The sequence below is a fragment of the Nylanderia fulva genome, unplaced genomic scaffold (genome assembly GCF_048542155.1).
Source record: "Nylanderia fulva isolate GAGA-0341 unplaced genomic scaffold, ASM4854215v1 Scaffold820, whole genome shotgun sequence".
Taxonomy (NCBI): Eukaryota; Metazoa; Arthropoda; class Insecta; order Hymenoptera; family Formicidae; genus Nylanderia; species Nylanderia fulva.
In genome coordinates, this window is record NW_028190940.1 from 5,683 (window position 1) to 22,612 (window position 16,930).

At 51.0% G+C, this 16,930-nt stretch overlaps 1 non-coding gene and 2 pseudogenes across 1 annotated transcript; all 3 read left to right on the forward strand.

Annotated features, from left to right (window-relative positions):
- Positions 1 to 1,621: 1,621 nt before the first annotated feature.
- LOC146719897 (small subunit ribosomal RNA) lies at positions 1,622 to 2,350 on the forward strand (annotated as a pseudogene; the record flags this gene model as incomplete).
- Positions 2,351 to 3,163: 813 nt separating this feature from the next.
- On the forward strand, positions 3,164 to 3,318 carry LOC146719898 (5.8S ribosomal RNA). The gene has a single exon (XR_014926319.1). It is a non-coding gene; the product is annotated as a 5.8S ribosomal RNA (ribosomal RNA).
- Positions 3,319 to 4,375: 1,057 nt separating this feature from the next.
- Positions 4,376 to 6,706, forward strand: LOC146719899 (large subunit ribosomal RNA; annotated as a pseudogene).
- The last annotated feature ends 10,224 nt before the right edge of the window (positions 6,707 to 16,930 follow it).

Below are 16,930 nucleotides of genomic sequence, written 5' to 3' on the forward strand. Positions count from 1 at the left end.
TTCTCCCGGCCGTCTCACATACTCTGTCCATGTACGCCAAGTACGGCTCGATACACTTACCATACTGGCAATACATGGACACCACATACATTTCGCCAAAGTCCCCCTTCAACCACACACTCACTCCAAGCTTATTCGTACACTCTCTCACGCACATCACGTCTAACCTAGAGTCATTTACCACCACTGCTGCTTTCACCGTCCCACTTTCGCACACAATCACATCCATACCTATGGGCAAGCCCACCACACGTCCATGCCTTTCATACGGTTCTTGCAGCAGTGCTACACTCACTCGACGTTCGCGCATCATCTCACCCATATCACACATAATTGCATACGCTCTCTGGCAGTTATACTGCACCACATTCACGCACCATTCATTCGTCATTTATTCTCGCTTTCTCTCTCTCTAACGCTCTCACGTATTCCGGACACACTTCGGACAGAACCGAGTGATCACATTTGCTCCCTTTCAGCTTACAGTTTTCTACACACACTTTCCTTTTTTACAATCTCTCATCATGTGTCCTACACATCCACATTTTTGGCACAGTCTTTCCTTTTCCGTGCATTGCCGCATCATGTGCCCAAATGCGAAGCACTTGTGGCACCTCAGCACACTGAAAAACTCTTTCACCCTAAAGGCCTTCCAATGCACAAACACTCGTCCGTCACTACAGAGCACATTTCTTATTGCACTCGTAACTTCTAATATCACATTTCCGCAGGTTGCATCTTTCTTCGCATTCCTACTCACAACACGCACACGTTCCATAAATACTCTCTCATCCACTCGCCCTTTCAAGCTCCTCTCATACATTTCTCTCATTAACACTTCACTCGCCATATCATTCGGCACATCGTACAAGATGATCTTTGGGCCTATCTTGCGAGGCAGCTCAACCTTTAGGCCAGCATTCTTAAACTGACCACACTCTCTTATTCTTTTCAACTCACTCTCGCTCATCGTCTCAATCGCTACACCTCCATTCCTCACTTTCCTCACCGCTTTCACACGCACATTCAGTGACTTGCTCACATGCTTCATCATTCTCTCCTTTACTTCCTCACTTGTCACATTCGCACTTGCATCATCCGCTCTCACTATTACCGCATAACTCTTCTCTTTCGTTTTCACTTGTTTTCACATTCACTTCCTGTACCTTTTCAATCACGCTCTTTTCAACATTTTTCGCACTCACGCTCGCATAGCTCATTCCACTTCCGCCGTAGGCTTAATCCCGACTCGCTCGACGCATACACTCATCCAGTTTCCCCTGTATTCTCTCATTTTTGCACAACATTTTCATCATCTGTTCCTCATATTCTCCCACAATGTCCAGTATTTTCTCACTCGCACTCTTTGAAATTTTGTTCGTCTCCGTAAACAGGAATTTACGGAGTCTCGCACCAATTACTCTCATACACGCTATCTCACTCACTTCCGCAACGCTCTCATTCTCTCCCTCATTCATTAATCAAGAACGAAAGTTAGAGGTTCGAAGGCGATCAGATACCGCCCTAGTTCTAACCATAAACGATGCCAGCTAGCGATCCGCCGAAGTTCCTCCGATGACTCGGCGGGCAGCTGCCGGGAAACCAAAGCTTTTGGGTTCCGGGGGAAGTATGGTTGCAAAGCTGAAACTTAAAGGAATTGACGGAAGGGCACCACCAGGAGTGGAGCCTGCGGCTTAATTTGACTCAACACGGGAAACCTCACCAGGCCCAGACACCGGAAGGATTGACAGATTGATAGCTCTTTCTTGATTCGGTGGGTGGTGGTGCATGGCCGTTCTTAGTTGGTGGAGCGATTTGTCTGGTTAATTCCGATAACGAACGAGACTCTAGCCTGCTAAATAGGCGTACCTTATGGTATCGCGAAGGCCCCCGGCTTCGGCTGGCGGGTTTTTACTACCAACGTACAAACAAATCTTCTTAGAGGGACAGGCGGCTTCTAGCCGCACGAGATTGAGCAATAACAGGTCTGTGATGCCCTTAGATGTTCTGGGCCGCACGCGCGCTACACTGAAGGAATCAGCGTGTGTTCCCTGGCCGAAAGGCCCGGGTAACCCGCTGAACCTCCTTCGTGCTAGGGATTGGGGCTTGCAATTGTTCCCCATGAACGAGGAATTCCCAGTAAGCGCGAGTCATAAGCTCGCGTTGATTACGTCCCTGCCCTTTGTACACACCGCCCGTCGCTACTACCGATTGAATGATTTAGTGAGGTCTTCGGACTGGTGCGCGGCAATGTCTCGGCATTGCCGATGTTGCCGGGAAGATGACCAAACTTGATCATTTAGAGGAAGTAAAAGTCGTAACAAGGTTTCCGTAGGTGAACCTGCGGAAGGATCATTAACGTTCCGGAGGTCCTGCTCTGCGTCGAGAGTCCTCTCTTTTGGGAGAGACGCGCGCTCGCAGCAGTCGGCGACTGAATGGACGCGCTGAAAAGGCGCTCTCAGAGAAAAAGAAAATAACGGATTTGACGGAATTTGTTGTTGTGTTTTGATATAACGACGGACGCCGTCGCGCCTCTCTGACCGAAAGTAGTCGGCAAGCAGAGCAGCGCGCCCGGCGGTGTTCGACGACGATTCGGAGCGAGACGCTTCGCGATCACGCTCGTGTGTGTGCCATTCTCCGGCCACACACACACACACAGAGCGTAGATTCGGCGTTGAGCGCGAACCGGTGGTAACCTATGCCCGCGCACGCGTGTGTGCAGCACCCACGACGTTCGTCGACGCGCGCCCTCCCCGTTGTCGTGGGGCAGCGGTCAGCGTGCCGAGAACACACGGTGTGCGACCGCGAGTGCCGAGCGAGAGAACCCCCATATATTATTATAATATATATATATAACACAGAGAAGGGATCGATGATATTTCGACCAATCTGTCAACTGTGTCGGTCCGACGGTTTCTTCAAAGAGCTTCCGCCCCGGCTCTCCCGTTGCGGGAGAGACGCTCCGAACGAGAAACACACAACTCTATCTTTGTGCCGTAGCCTTCCCTGGCGGGAGGCGGCGGTCCGCGCGCGTCCTCGGACGCGCGCGGACAGGCTGATCGAAGAGCCACCACGATTATTCTCTCTCTCTCGTCCGAGAGAAGAGACCACGATGGTTGAACGAGAAGCGCGTTTCTTCGCGAACGCAAAAATTTCGAACGATTACCCTGAACGGTGGATCACTTGGCTCGTGGGTCGATGAAGAACGCAGCTAATTGCGCGTCAACTTGTGAACTGCAGGACACATGAACATCGACATTTCGAACGCACATTGCGGTCCACGGATACAATTCCCGGACCACGCCTGGCTGAGGGTCGTTTTAGTACCCCTAAACTGCTTGCGTCCGAAAAGCGCGCACGGCCACGACGCGGGCGACCAGAGAATGGCGCGCGCGTCGCCTGTGCCCTGTGCAACGCTTACAATGGGCGTACGAGCAATCGTTGGACGTTCGCCCGAGGTGTCTGTGCCGCGCCGACCGGCCGCGGTGCAAATCCTGGCGTCGTCTGAAATGACACACCGAAATAATAATAATGAGGAGGAGAAGCGCACAAGCGTGTAAAACGTTGGCGAACGCGCGCCCAGAGAATGCTGCGCGAATTAAGAGGGGGAGCGTGTTTGTGTATCCAAGTCGTGTGTGTACGCGAGAGCCGAGGAGAAATGGGATGAGAGTAAGAGCGCGCGCGAAGGGAGCAACAAACGGCCAAAAAAAGGGTCAGGACGGTAAATGGCACCGCTTTCCCTAGAGCGGCGGGTGCGTCTTTGTCTCCCGAAAGTAGGTAGCGCTTGTCTCACCGTCTCTCCTCTCCGTACATCACACAGACTGACCGGACTGCTCTCGCACTCTGTGCCGCGTCTCTCGGTGCGATAGCGTTCGCGCGTCTTATGCCGAGGCGCCCTTGCCCGCACACATAACGGTATTACGGAGAAATATACGGCGCGTCGTCGTCCGGCGGAGAGAGCATTCGTAATCCTTTACCTCATTTTGCGGAGAAGGGTTTTGAATCGCGAGCCGACCGCGTGTCCGAGTCCACGAAATTTTCGTAAAGCTAAAAAAGGGGACCGGCGCGTCGCGTCGTGTACTCGTCGAATCGATTCCGCCCGAATTTTGTATATAAAAGAGAAGGGGGAGCTGAGAATCTCGAACCCCGCGATATATCGTCTCCATTACCACCAACGAGTGTGTGTGCGGTTAGCGCCCCGGCGATTTGCCTTCTCGCGTATTTCGTGTGCTGCCGCTGCTGCTCTCTCGTTCGACGCTCTCTCTCTCTCCCTCTTATAATATATATTATAGAGGAGAGACGACGATGAGCGACGCGGAGGAGGCAAACGGCTACGAAAACTCACTATGAGACGACCTCAGAGCAGGCGAGATTACCCGCTGAATTTAAGCATATTATTAGGCGGAGGAAAAGAAACTAACCAGGATTTCCTTAGTAGCGGCGAGCGAACAGGAAAGAGCCCAGCACCGAATCCCGCGGTTCCGCCGCAGGGAAATGTGGTGTTTGGGAGGATCCGCTTATCCCGAGGTGCCGCGTCGCGTCCAAGTCCATCTTGAATGGGGCCACTTACCCGTAGAGGGTGCCAGGCCCGTAGCGACCGGTGCGCGCCTCGGGAGGATCTCTCCTTAGAGTCGGGTTGCTTGAGAGTGCAGCTCTAAGTGGGTGGTAAACTCCATCTAAGGCTAAATACGACCACGAGACCGATAGCGAACAAGTACCGTGAGGGAAAGTTGAAAAGAACTTTGAAGAGAGAGTTCAAGAGTACGTGAAACCGTTCAGGGGTAAACCTAAGAAACCCAAAAGATCGAACGGGGAGATTCATCGTCAGCGGCGCTGGCTTCGCGTCGGTCGGCGATGTCCCGCGGAGTCCTTGCGGCTCGCGCGCGGGCACGCTACCGTGCGCCGATGTCCGGCGCTCGTCGTCGTGCACTTCTCCCCAAGTAGAACGTCGCGACCCGCTGGGTGTCGGTCTACGGCCCGGGTGCGGTGTCTGTCGCGTCGCCGGTAAAACGGCACGCGACAAACCCTCGGTCGCTCGGCCGGCTGCTCGGCGGTACGCGCAAGGTATCAGGCCGCACTATTCACGGTGCGTCGAGACCGTCGCAAGCGCGCGCCACGGTACTCGGAGGTTACGGACTTCGCGCCGTCCCCGGTCCTGGCCCGCTGTTGGTTACAGTACGGTACACCTTCGACAGGCCTGCGAACGTCTCCCGCGGTCTCGCGGGAGACCGATACCGGTCGGCGACGCTACTGCTTTGGGTACTCTTAGGACCCGTCTTGTAAACACGGACCAAGGAGTCTAACATGTACGCGAGTCATTGGGACTTGTCGCGAGACCTAAAGGCGTAATGAAAGTGAAGGTCGGCCCTGGCCGTCGACCTAGGGAGGATGGGCCGCGTCGCGATGCGGCCTCGCACTCCCGGGGCGTCTCGTTCTCATCGCGAGAAGAGGCGCACCCAGAGCGTACACGTTGGGACCCAAAAGATGGTGAACTATGCCTGGTCAGGACGAAGTCAGGGGAAACCCTGATGGAGGTCCGTAGCGATTCTGACGTGCAAATCGATCGTCGGAACTGGGTATAGGGGCGAAAGACTAATCGAACCATCTAGTAGCTGGTTCCCTCCGAAGTTTCCCTCAGGATAGCTGGCACTCGGCCGTTCCGCACGGAACGCGCGCGAGTCTCATCTGGTAAAGCGAATGATTAGAGGCCTTGGGGCCGAAACGACCTCAACCTATTCTCAAACTTTAAATGGGTGAGATCTCTGGCTTTCTTGAATTATGAAGCCACGAGCATCTTCGGATCAGAGTGCCAAGTGGGCCATTTTTGGTAAGCAGAACTGGCGCTGTGGGATGAACCAAACGCAAAGTTAAGGCGCCCAACTCGACGCTCATGGGACACTATGAAAGGCGTTGGTTGCTTAAGACAGCAGGACGGTGGCCATGAAAGTCGGAATCCGCTAAGGAGTGTGTAACACTCACCTGCCGAAGCAACTAGCCCTGAAAATGGATGGCGCTGAAGCGTCGAGCCTATACTCTGCCGTCAGCGGCAAGTGGGGCGGCAACCGGGAGCGGGCGTTAGTCTTCTCTCGCGTCGTCACGAAGCCCTGACGAGTAGGAGGGTCGCGACGATGAACGCAGAAGGGTCTGGGCGCGAGCCTGCCTGGAGCCGCCGTCGGTGCAGATCTTGGTGGTAGTAGCAAATACTCCAGCGAGGCCCTGGAGGACTGACGTGGAGAAGGGTTTTGTGTGAACAGCCGTTGCACACGAGTCAGTCGATCCTAAGCCCTAGGAGAAATCCTATGTCAATGACGGCGTACAATATACTCGAGTGTCGAGAAATAATAATAAATATTATACGAAAGACACACGCCCGTCGGGCGAAAGGGAATCCGGTTCCTATTCCGAAACCCGGCAGCGGAACCGCATACAATTCGGGCCCTCGTAAGAGTGTTCGTCGGGGTAACCCAAAATGACCTGGAGACGCCGTCGGGAGATCCGGGAAGAGTTTTCTTTTCTGTATAAGCGTTCGAGTTCCCTGGAAACCTCTAGCAGGGAGATAGGGTTTGGAACGCGAAGAGCACCGCAGTTGCGGCAGTGTCCGGATCTTTCCCTCGGACCTTGAAAACCAGGAGAGGGCCACGTGGAGGTGTCGCGCCGGTTCGTACCCATATCCGCAGCAGGTCTCCAAGGTAAAGAGCCTCTAGTCGATAGAATAATGTAGGTAAGGGAAGTCGGCAAATTGGATCCGTAACTTCGGAATAAGGATTGGCTCTGAGGAGCGGGGCGTGTCGGGCTTGGTCGGGAAGCGGGTCTGGCTGACGTGCCGGGCCTGGGCGAGGTGAACGGTCGGCGTTCTCGCGCCGGTCCCGGGATCCGAGCTCGGTCCCGTGCCTTGGCCTCCCGCGGATCTTCCTTGCTGCGAGGCTTCCGTGGCGGCGCGAGCCGTCGTGGTCGTCCTCTTCGGCCGCCATTCAACGCTCAGCTCAGAACTGGCACGGACTAGGGGAATCCGACTGTCTAATTAAAACAAAGCATTGCGATGGCCCTCGCGGGTGTTGACGCAATGTCATTTCTGCCCAGTGCTCTGAATGTCAACGTGAAGAAATTCAAGCAAGCGCGGGTAAACGGCGGGAGAAACTATGACTCTCTTAACGTTCTCTGGGACGTTCTCATATACCCCGTCCACCGGCCGGAACCCCTTTTGGCGCCTGTCGAAGATGTCGAGGGCTGCCAATCCCTTTGCCAATATCTTGTGGAAGTGTCTTATTATAACGGATCCTATGCTGAGAGGTCGGTACTCCGTCGGACCTGGCCGATCGGACATACCCCCCTTCTCAAGGAATACCGTTCTGGTTGTGGCGATTGATGAGGGGATCGTCTCTGCCAGGAGCAGCAGATTGAACAGAAGCGCACGAAGAATCGCAGGAACAGCGTTCCACATCCTCGGCGTAATCTGGTCCAATCCGGGCGCAGTGCCAGTCCTTACGGAAATCCTGTTCACCTCTGCAGGTGTTATAGGATCCCAGAGCAAGGTCTTATCCGCCACAGGAACTGGATCCGTGGCAGCGCCATCGCCGAGACCTTCGAGGTGAATCCCTCTCGGGCCCGACGTACGGTTCCGGCCAGCACTCGCAGCCTGTGCCGCTTCCCCAAACGACTCACGCAAGTCCGTCATGTCTCCATCCGCACCGCTGGAGGCCTCCATAATGGGGCGCCAGCAGTTAAGGAATTCGACAGCAGACGGCCTCTCGCGCACCGAGTCGCCCTCGAGGATACGCGACAAACAGGACTTCTTGTTCTTTCTGTAGAGGGATTGCACAATTGCGTACTCCCTCTTTCTCTTCTGCTCTTTGCTCTCTCGTTTAACTGGAGGACAGTGCTTCTTTGCCGAAACGCGTTGCGGAGGGCGCACTTGTAGCGGCCGAGGGAAGATCATGCCCAGCCATCTTTCGATAGCCAAGACGTCGACCCTCCCCGCCGTCAGAGCATCTCTTGCCGTGCCAGCAAGAGTATCAGCCTCGTAGCTACGGAACGCCGCACTCTGCTCTACGAGTGATTGTATCTTGTCCCGCAGTTTCTGAGAACTTTGTTCAGGGGGAGGCTGATGTGCGCTTTGATCGTCAGTACTAGCCTCAATGGCCGCAGGAATGGTGTCGGCTCGTGTCATTACCGCACCATCCCTATCGCCCTCATCGATCACAATCGCGCGACGCGATTAGATCTCTTGGCAGAAGTCTCTAACCATCACTCGGTAAGGCTCCTGTCGCCGTTTACCCTTGATGGCTTCGAGACTCCTATTGGGGAACCTTGTCTCCAGATACTGGTTAATGAAAGGTTCCCCGGCTAAGATGCCTTCAGCCTCAGCGCGTGCCATGAATATAGTTTTTTCCACTGACCATCTGGCCTTTACGCGGTCAACATTGATATCACTGTTGGCTTGTAGTGGTTGTGCACGTACTTTGTGGACACCAAGACCACGCATGTTTTGGAATCTCGCCGAACAATGCTCACAGCTGACCATCTCCTCCTCTAGGCTGTCCACTTCAGCCTGGCTGGTTCTTATAGTGATTCGCGACGGACCAGCTGCGACCCCGTCAGGGTCCTCCGCACCTCTCGCGCGCTCACTCAAGCGAGCACTCGCACGCAGACCCCGGGCCATCCGAGAACCCGGGACATCAGAATCATTCTTAGCTTTATTCATAATTTACTGCGTGTAGGGGGGCAAACGGATTGACAACCGAGAGCCCCCCAAAAAACCCCGGTCTTTCTTGGCCCCACAACTCACCATGACCGTAGGCGCATGGGCCGAAGCCCTTAGGGGCGCACTTCGCTGTACACTCGCTTAGTCGACACCTACCGAGTCTAAACTTCCAAAGTAGGCCGTTTCCGGGAGCACCACAAGAAGGTGGAGGTACAACTTGGACGTGAGAGGCTGAAGGTCCTTACTAGAGGACTTCGTTGGCGCATCACGAACCAACCACGACTCTCTCTAAGTACCATCGCGGCGTGTTGCTTTGAGGACCGAGAGAGTCATAGTTACTCCCGTCACAGTCCTTTCATCCGTGCTTTAGGACGCCCGGAGGCGCTGTCGTTCTCTGCATGTGGCGTGCGTCGATCTGTCGAAAGCTTTCGATACGGTTGCGCACGCTGCTATTCATACGACTCTCGATAAACTGGGGCTCCCTCGGGAGTTTAGAGAGTACGTAAGGGCTGTCTATTCGAATGCGCTGACCGAGTTGCAGGGGGTCAGCGCTAAGGAAGTGTCGGCCATCAAGATCGGCCGTGGCGTGAGACAGGGTGATCCGTTGTCGCCCCTGCTGTTCAATCTGGTCGTAGAGAGAGCACTAGGAATTCTCTCGGAGAACGTTGGCTATCGGTTGGGTGGCCGGCTTATCAATGCACTGGGCTACGCAGACGACATTGTGCTCCTGGCCTCTACCAGAGATGGGCTGCAGGAGAACTTGACACGGCTTTATGACGCCTTTATGCGAAATGGGCTCGAGATCAACGCGAGAAAGACCGGAGTGCTGTCCATGGTGGCGTCCGGCAGAGACAAGAAGGTGAAGGTGGACACCACACCTTATTTCACCGTGGGGGGAGCGATGATACCGCAAAGATCCCTGGTCGATGTCTGGACGTATCTAGGCTGCGAGTACACAGGTGCTAGGGAACTCGCAAGCAATCCACCCTTAGCTCAGGCCATCGAGCAACTCACGAGGGCACCTCTTAAGCCGCAACAGCGGCTGAGGTTGTTGCGTGACTGTCTCCTTCCACGGTATTATCACCGATGGACAGTGGGTACGGTCTCGGCCAAAACCCTCAAGGGTAAGGATATCATCGTACGCACTGCGGTGCGACGATGGCTGCGTTTTCCCCATGATGTTCCTGCTGGATACCTGCATGCGCCGATACAGAGTGGCGGGCTTGGAATGCCTCTATTGAGAACTTTGATCCCAATTCTGAAGCATAACCGACTGCAGCGGTTGTGTCGGAGTACTCTGCCCGCAGCATGCGCGGCTGCCGAAACCACGTATGTGGCTAGGCAGCTTGTCTGGTGTGAAAACCAGATGCGAGTGCGGGGCCATAGAGTGACTACAACCGCTGAGCTCAGACAGCAGTGTGCGGCCTGGTTGCGCGAGTCGTGCGATGGGAGTGGACTCAGAGAGGTTGCGGCCTCCAACCTGAGCTCCTACTGGGTATCGGCTGGCGCCGATGCCATCCCAGGTGCCGACTACGTGCACTATCACCACATACGGGCTAACTGTATACCGTCTAGAGCGAGATGCTCCCGAGGTCGTGATGGGCGCGATAATCGCTGTCGTGCCGGTTGTCCCGAAACCGAGACGCCGTTCACTGCGTGCAACGCTGCTTCAGAACGCACGGAGGGAGAATCCTGCGGCATGACGACCTATGCCGTCAAGTTGGTGGCTATTTACAGCAGAAGGGATGGCGCGTCGATGCGGCACAAGCGTATTCGACGTCTGCCGGCCGGAGGCGGCTCGACCTGACCATCGCTAAGGGTGGTGAGGCAGTGGTCGTAGACGCGCAAGTAGTGTCTAGCGAAACCGCGTTGGAGATGTCCCACGAGCGTAAGGTGGAGAAGTACCGATCATGTAATGATCTGGCAGCCGCTGTGGCGGAGCGCACAGGAGTACCTCGAAATAATGTTCGTTTTACCGCCATTACAATTTCGTGGCGAGGTGTCTTGAGCTCGCGAAGCGAGTCTGAGTTGCGAGAGCTGGGTTTAACGTCCGCCCAGCTCCGAACGTTGACGACTCGAGTTTTGTGGGGCTCATGGCTGAACTGGAAACGTTTTAACGCAATGACATCGCGTTATAACGAAGGAAGGCGGAACGTGGCCTCATCTGGTGGTGCATGATGGATGGCGCGTAGAGTTGGGGGCCTCCGCATCAATCGCGCGAGTTTGATTGCGTGAATGGTCGAGGTGAAGTACGAGCTGCCTTTGACTAGCTCCGACCTTCACGCTCCAGGGTGTTGACTGCGAACACCAACAGTAAACAGCTCTGCAATATTGTTGTCGGTGGCGACTTGGCGACTGTGATTTTGTAGCAGTCGTCGCGCACCGTAGACGAAACATAGCAAATGCCTCGTCATCTAATTAGTGACGCGCATGAATGGATTAACGAAATTCTCACTGTCCCTATCTACTTACTAGCACAGCATTGCCACGAGTCGGAGTCGCTAGACCAAATGGCTCATATGTGGCGCGCACACCTAGTGTGTAGTAGCGTGGCTCCCTCTTGCTTGTTTCGCACACAGAGCCAAGGCCGAGGCGTGAATGCCGAAGAGTCGAAGGAGAGTTTAAAACAAAAAGTGAAACTGCGAATGACTAGATTGACCAGCACAAACTCTGGACAAATAATCTAGGAAATAAAAACGCAAAATCGGTAAACAAACCGATAGCCCAAAAACTGGTGTCCTAAGATTTGGCCCCAGAGTGTTCGGCCCGGAGCTCGCCGCTTCCCCTTACAAACTCTGGGTGCCTCGAAAATACGGATTGTTCCCAGGCGCGCATGCCGGGTCTGTCGAATGTCGGGGCGAAGGTCGCAAGCGTGTCCTTAACGGGACGCCGCATACGTTTGTGGCTGGAAACCGGCTCGATGGATCGGACATGCAGTGGAACAATCTAAGAACCCTCGGTGTTTCTCTCTGCGGCATGCGGCACGCGGGGAGGTTCGCCGGGAGTTGTCCAAAGGGGCAGTCACCCAGACTGAGGGCAAAATGGACCCGGTCCCACGGGCTATGGGCCCGGACCTTGAGGACGGAAGGAAGTCAGGCAGTACGCGTTGGAAGTCAGCAAAACATCCGGAAAAGCAGTACGTGGCGACTCGGCCCTTGGGGTGCGCTCCGGTGCAACTCACGGGGCTGGCCACGCGGTGGGTTTCAAAAAGGGCTAAAGGCAACACGCCTTAAGGACTCAGTTGAACCCAACGCAAGATTGAAAAGCAACACGCCGCGTGGCGATTCGGCCCCTGAGGTGCACTCCGGTGCAACTCACGAGGCTGGCCACGCGGTGGGTTCCAAAAAGGGCTAAAGGCAACACGCCTTAAGAACCCAGTTGAACCCAACGCAAGATTGAAAAGCAACACGCCGCGTGGCGACTTGGCCCCTGGGGTGCACTCCGGTGCAATTCACGGGGCTGGCCACGCGGTGGGTTTCAAAAAAGGCTAAAGGCAACACGCCTTAAGGACCCAGTTGAACCCAATGCAGGATTGCAAAGCGGCACGCCGCGTGGGGACTCGGCCCCCCCCTGGGGTGCGCTTCGGCGTCGCTGTCGGGGGCTGCCGCGATGCGTGTTGAGACTGACAGAAAACGTAAAATGCAAATGGGTGCGGCCCTGGGGACAACAAAGCAAGGGATTGAAAGGAATGGGCGGGACCTCCAGCCACATCATGGCCAGGGAGTGTCCACAAGCGTTAAAGGTCTCCCGAGTAGTGCCGGGAACCCCAAAAACTCTCCAAGATTCTAAAGCAACACGCCGCGGCGAATGAAGGGAGCTTATCATTATCATTTTCAGGACTTCCACCCTCAGGCTTACACACTGCATTGCTACGACAAGTCGGCGTCACTGACCAAATGGCTCACAAGTAGCACGCGCACATGGATGCGTTGGAGGAGCGCACTCGGTGTCGCTCGCACAGCGAAACTTTCTCCTCATCCGAGGACTGGAGTGCTGGGGGTGGTACGGGTGCGTTTCCCGTACCTATCTATTCCAATCCCTGTCCTACCTACACCAAGTTCCGCCTTCCCGGAGACCCATCACATGTCCGCTCGCCTTCCTCATGCTGCGGTTCGATGGCGGGGAAGCAGGGGTCTCTGTCTGCGCCTGATGGGCCCCGCGCCTCCCGGTTTCTGGCCCGGTGGCGCGGGGGCCAAAGGGCGGCTTCTTTTCTTTCAGGAACATCATCATCGGTATCCTCGTCGTCGCTCCGGTCGTTTCGTTTCGTTTTACTTTGTCTCGTTCGTTCGTCTGCCTCGGGTGGAATGCCGATGAATAGGTAGGCGTTTCCTAACAATGGCGCTCGTCTTAATGTTAAGGTGTTAGGTACCGTGCCGAGGGCATGAATGGCCGCGTGGACGGTAAGATCGCGGTCGCTAACGGTCCGCCCGGGATATCTGCCGCCCTCCCGGTGTATTTAGGCTTGGTGGCGTAGTAATGGCTCTGCGTCGCTTGACCCTCCTTTCCACCGTACTCGTGGGAATATAAATGAAAATGATAAAACCTTTGGTTAGGAGAAGTGCCCGCCTGATAAAATGCTTCCTGCCGGGTAGGGCAGCAGCCCAGGAAGCACTTAGTGGTAGCGGCCTTCGTGCCGTCCGAGTTGTGCTAGCTAGATGCGATGCGACCGTGGGCGGGCCCACGCCGGCGTCCGATAGTCGGCTGGGACCGAGCGTCGAAGCAAGGAAAAATCGCGAAAACAGAATTAGGATTAGCACCGCGATTAGCTCCGCGAATAGCTCCGCGACTTGCGCCGCCGTAAACAACGATGAAATTAGCTCCGCGAACTCCCCAAAACCCCAACCCCACACCCATAATAAACCGGATCGAGCCGGGCCGCAACAAAGCGCGGCAAGCTCCCCTTTTACTCCTACTTCGTCTGAAAATTTCTCACTGGCGACCACGGGAGTGAGAGTCCTGCAGCTGAACATGAGACGTTCGGCAAAAGTCACGGGAGAGATGCGTCAGCTCGTCGTCGAAAAGCGGCTTGACGTCCTGTTATTGCAGGAGCCATGCGTCAGGAAGCGGGACTCGAGTCACACCTTAGTTGGGTTAGGATTAGGAATGAGAGTGGCCGCCGTGCGTTCAAAGCGCCCGTGGGCAGCGGTGGCAGCCTGTAACTCTCAATTCCAGCTGTTGTTTATCTCGCAGCTTAGCACAGCTCATTGTGTCTGTGCAGAAGTGCAAGCACCTGGCTTCTCCTACTATGTGGCTTCATGCTACTTTCAGTACTGCGAAAAAATAGAGAAGCACCTCAGGCACCTCGAAATGGTGTTTCATTCGCTGAGGGGGAAGAGATTGATAGTTGCGATAGATGCCAATGCCCGATCGCCGCTGTGGGGTCCCCAGGAGGCGGACGAAAGAGGTGCGAAAGTCGAAGACCTCATCCGGGCATCTGGTATAGAGGTGGTCAACGATGCTGGCCAGAAACCCACCTTTTGGACGGCAAGAGGTTCATCATATATCGATGTGACCTTGGCGTCGCCCTCCATGACCCGGTTCATCAGGGAATGGAAGGTACGGGACAATTGGACAACCAGCGACCACAACTCCATCGACATCAGGCTCAGAGTGCCGAAGGGGCGGGACGCCGGGGGTGTCGCGAACATGAGGTTCGACACCCGTCGGGCCGACTGGGAACGGTTTTCCGGGACTCTCGCTGATCTTTCAGGGTCCATGCTGGAGGCGCTCGAGTTGAGGTCGGCGGAGGAAGTAGAGGAAATGGCCGAAAAGCTCGCAGTTGTTCTTAGCGAGGCATGCAAGGCCTCAATGCCAAGAAAAAGGCATTTTAGGAAGTCCAACCCGTGGTGGACTAGGGAGCTAACAATCTTCAAAAAAAGGCTATACAGGTTGAGACGTGGCCTGCAGAAGGAACATGGCCAGCCCTCATACGTGGAAAAACTGTCGGAGTACCGCTCTTCTTTGCGGCTGTATGGCAGATTTGCGTAATACATTGGCTAAGTATGACAATATAGATTTTGATAGATTCCCATGGAATATTGGAATTTTGTCGGACTTACAGTCATCCACCACATATGCAGCCTACAATTAAAGAACGCATTTATTCCATATGATTTGCTTCCGTTATTGGAATATTTAAAATAAAAATTTTATTAATAAATTTCGATGAAATAATTTATAAGAGGTTGAAGAAACTATGAAACAAATTCAGTCTCATAAAAGGGTAGTTGGAACAATAGTGGTGAATGCAGAAGGTATTACATGAGATCATTGACATGATTTACTTGTAGTTGTAAACAAAAATTTATAAAATTATATTTGTTTTAGGTATTCCTATAAAGTCAACATTAGATAATACGACAACAGTTCAATACGCAGGTTTGATAAGTCAATTGTCAGATAAAGCTCGTTCTGTCGTACGTGACTTGAATCCAACAAATGATTTAACTTTCTTGCGCATACGTAGCAAAAAACATAAAATTATGATGGCACCAGATAAAGAATTCATATTAATAGTAGTACAAAATCCAGTTGATTGATATTTAAAAGAAACAAAAATATATTTCAAAGTTAAGATTTATTTTTTTGGTTGTTAATTTAATCTGTATGCTACATTGGATGTTAATATCTATTCAATTAAATAAAGAAAAATAAAAGAATAAAGCTTAAAAATTATACAAAATGCAGTATTTAATTACTAATTTAACAAATTATGAACTTTTAGAGTTTTTAAATAGTGCTTTCTTCTTTGGTAACAATATTATATTTTTAAGTTTGATAATTATGAAAATATGTATATATAGTAATTCATGGCATGTTTATTTTTGTATTTAATACAATTATAAATGTACATTTCTCATCAATAAAATATCACAGTATCTTTTTTATAATTTAATTTTAATATTGAGATTGTTTTTATTCAGTGGAAAAAAAAATGTGTAGTTGGTCCCTATTAATTATACATACATATAAGAGTGTCGCACAAATAATTCTATGCAGTCTTTTTAAGATAATATAAAAATACTTATAAATATAATCAATTAAAATACATATAATCAAAATTGTATGTATTAAAATTCAATAGCATATAAAAAAGATTTTTTAAAATTATATATATATAATAAAAATCCAACATTTTATATATATATATATATATATATATATATATAAATATATATTTATTTATTGTATATCATAAATATATATTTATTTATTTATATTTACCTATCTTTTTTTTATATATATGGTAGAAATACAATGTATGAGTTATTTTATTTTGCAAAATTTTTGAAAGTTAAACGATTAATTACAATGAAATTATTTCATATAATACCGAGATTCTTTTCATAATAAAGATTAAGAGAGAGTTAGATTTTATCATAAGATTTATAAAAGTCATAAGATAAGGTTAATTGCATATTGTATAGTTTATCTCTCATTTTTTAAAGTAAATAAATATCAAAGTTACATTGCTTGAACTGGTGCGTTTGAAGTATGTTGTCTTTTTGAGGGATGCAAGACAATATAGTACAAAAGCATTGCTGTAATTCCCAAGAAAAAGGTAATGATACAAATAATAAAGATTATATTAAAGTACTAAGCCTCTTTAACTGCAGGAGGACAAGCATATTGCCATAATAAATTTGCTGCAATATTTTCAAAAAAGCAGATAACATAGAAAGATAGATGTTTTCAAAATGTTTTGCTATCTACAGCATTGAGATATATAAAAATGTGCACTATGCCAATAACAGAAGCAAATAATATGGAATAAATGCGTTCTTTAATTGTAGGCTGCATATGTGGTGGATGACTGCAAGTCCGACAAAATTCCAATATTCCATGGGAATCTATCAAAATCCATATTGTCATACTTAGCCAATGTATTACACAATATATTATGGTATATACAGGCCAGATGCTTGCAATGACACTGAGCAATAAAATCCTTGCCACTACAATCACAATGATAAAAATGATTAAATAAATTTAAAATAAATTTTTAAAAATATATTATTTTGATACAAATTGTGTAATGAATAATATTTAATTTTGTATATTAATTATTGGATATATATGTACCTAAAATAAGAAAATGCCAGAAAAATTGAATTTGCTTATTTATTTAAAGATGCTTATCATATACAAAAATGAATGATATAATCTCTAAAAACTCACCTTTAAAAAAAGGTAAAAAAAGGCAACCAGTTAAGGGCACGCCATTAACAA